The 2,010-nt window shown below is 41.6% G+C and overlaps 1 non-coding gene across 1 annotated transcript; it reads right to left on the reverse strand.

The window, feature by feature from the left end:
- Positions 1-449: 449 nt before the first annotated feature.
- On the reverse strand, positions 450-556 carry LOC115721543 (small nucleolar RNA R71). Its single transcript, XR_004012558.2, has one exon. It is a non-coding gene; the product is annotated as a small nucleolar RNA R71 (small nucleolar RNA).
- Between the last annotated feature and the right edge of the window lie 1,454 nt (positions 557-2,010).

Raw genomic sequence — 2,010 nt, forward strand, 5'->3', positions numbered from 1 at the left:
GTACCAATGTGAACAATAATGTTGGGAACAATGGGCGTAATAATGGTAATAATGGAGGCGGCCGTGGAAGATCAAGCTAATGGCCGTAGCTTGAGAGATTACATTCTCCCTACTCGACGGGAGTGCGATCATGTATTAGGCCACCTGGCGATGGATACGCAAACAACTTCGAGATCAAACCCGCCATCCTTCAAAATGGTGCGTCTTGTTCGGTTTGGTGGTCTCCTTACGAAGATCCTAATTTGCATCTCTCTAACTTCATGGAACTTTGTGAAACTTTTAAAGTTAATGGAGTTAGCGACGATGCCATTAGATTGAGGTTGTTTCCATTCTCGCTCAGAGAACGAGCCAAGAGTTGGTTGAATTCTTTGCCACCGAATTCTATTGCTACATGGAATGATCTGGCAACAAAATTCTTGTCAAAGTTCTTTCCTCCAGCTAAGTCTGCAAAGCTAAGAGGAGAAATAAACAACTTCTGTCAGCAAGATAATGAATCTCTCCATGAGGCTTGGGAGAGGTTTAAAGATCTAATCAGAAAATGTCCTCATCATGGTATAGAGAAGTGGATGTTGGTTCACAATTTCTACAACGGGTTGGTTGGTAACACTAGAACTCTGATAGATGCAGCAGCGGGCGGAGCTTTTATGAGAAAAAGTGCTAATGAAGCGTATGATCTATTGGAGGAGATGGCTCTAAATAATCAGCAGTGGCCAACTGAAAGGAGTCAATCCAAGAAGGTAGCTGGTGTGTTAGAAGTCGATGCAATCACAAAGCTAACAGCTCAAGTTGAGGCCTTGACAAAGCTGATTTCAGGGCAAGCTAAACAAGCCCAAGTTATTTGTGAGATATGTGGAGGCAACCATCACTTTTCAGAGTGTCAGGCAGATGTGGATAATTTGCCAATGGATCAAGCAAAAGCCATTGGGAACTACTCCCAAAATAATAATTATGGGCACAACCAACAGGGGTTCTACCAGCAGAGAAATCAGCCCCAACAAAACCAACAACAAAGTCCTAGTGGCTCCAATATCCAAGCTGATTTATTGCTCCAATTCATGATGGAAACTAGAGCCTCTATTAAAACTCTAGAAACTCAAATGGAACAATTGGCTACTCAAGTGGCAAACCAAGCTCAAGGAAATTCACCTAGCACTAGTGAGGCAAAAGGAAAAGAGCAATGTAAAGCAGTTTCCTTGAGGAGTGGAAAGAATTATGATGGGCCTGATGTGGTACAACCATTCAATGAAGAAGTTATAGATCAATCAGCACCAACTCCAACGTCAATAGAAAAGAAGGCTACTGATAGTCCTGCACCACAACAACAGTCTCCACCAATCAGTATTGATCATCATGTGAAGATACCTTATCCTCAGAGACTCCGAAAGACCAATCTAGACAAGCAGTTTACAAAATTTCTAGAGGTCTTCAAAAGACTACACATCAACATTCCTTTTCTTTGAAGCCTTGGAACAAATGCCCGTTATGTGAAGTTCATGAAGGAGATATTGTCTAAGAAGAGAAAAATGGAGGACTATGAAACGGTGGCATTAACCGAGGTGTAGCGCCATTTTGCAAAAGAAACTACCGCCCGAAGCTTAAAGATCCGGTAGTTTCAACATTCCATGCTCAATAGGGGTTACTATACAAACAAAAGCTTTATGTGATACGGGAGCCGGTATCAACTTAATGCCCCTATCAATGTTCAAAAGATTAAAATTAGGGGAAGCAAAACCCACAAAGTTACTTTACAAATGGCGAGATCGGTCTTTGACTCATCCTCGGGGTATAATTGAAGATGTCTTGGTAAAGGTTGGTAAGTTCATCTTCCCCGCCGATTTCTTAATACTTGACATGGAAGAAGATGAGAATATTCCTATCATCTTGGGAAGACCATTCCTAGCAACGGGAAGAGCATTAATTGATGTACAGAAGGGGGAGTTAAAGTTGCGTGTTCAAAAAGAAGAAGAGACTTTCAAAGTATTTGCTGCAACTGAAATTCCTACTTGTTGT

This window comes from Cannabis sativa, chromosome 4, assembly GCF_029168945.1.
Source record: "Cannabis sativa cultivar Pink pepper isolate KNU-18-1 chromosome 4, ASM2916894v1, whole genome shotgun sequence".
Taxonomy (NCBI): Eukaryota; Viridiplantae; Streptophyta; class Magnoliopsida; order Rosales; family Cannabaceae; genus Cannabis; species Cannabis sativa.